Consider the following 814-nt stretch of genomic DNA (forward strand, 5'->3'; position numbering starts at 1 on the left):
AACTCCTACAGGTTCATGAGGATAAAAGATGGGGCAAACTGGGACGCGATGAAGACACTGTAACTTCCGCTTAAAATACATAAAAATACAGTATATAAAATTTATCGGACGATTCCTAATGTAACAGTTGGACAAACTTCGAGATGTGGGAAAAACTCAGTATGCTAATTTTGTTTAATTAGGGATGATAGGAAACGGAGAGCAGCAAAAGAGAGTTTTCTTTGATACAGAATTCTAGAAAATGACAATAATGCATCGACTCAGTTTGTAAAATTTGAACCGAAATTATAATAAAAATACTCATAATGATACCAATGAAAACTATTAGGAAACACTTTTCAGTTCGTATTGTGGCAGTGTTTCTTCTCATCTTGTTTACACGTTACTGAATTCATCACTGATTCTGATAATGAATGTAAACTTAATAATGATATTTTTTATTTAACAAACCAGTAAATCATATAATGTTCTAAGTTAATATAATTATTTAAAAAACTGTTAAATTCACAACAATGAAAATGTGCCGTACTCCATGACAGTCTTAGTCTTAGTAATTATCAAATTCAATGGAAGTAATAGCAGCAGCATCAATAGCGCCCAAAATAATCATGTAAAGGAAGCAACAGGTTAATATATCTTGCATAGGCATTGAGACATTTCATTGAGGTCATTTGTAATTTATTGAAAATATTTTAAAGAGCCCATGATTATTGTAATGCAAGGAGATTTATGAAATTTTTAGTTCTATAATTTTCGTCCCAAACATTCACAGTTGCAAAATCGAAGCCATTCGTTCTCAATAATAGCCATTATT

Source organism: Penaeus monodon, chromosome 34, assembly GCF_015228065.2.
Source record: "Penaeus monodon isolate SGIC_2016 chromosome 34, NSTDA_Pmon_1, whole genome shotgun sequence".
In the NCBI taxonomy this organism is placed as follows: domain Eukaryota; kingdom Metazoa; phylum Arthropoda; class Malacostraca; order Decapoda; family Penaeidae; genus Penaeus; species Penaeus monodon.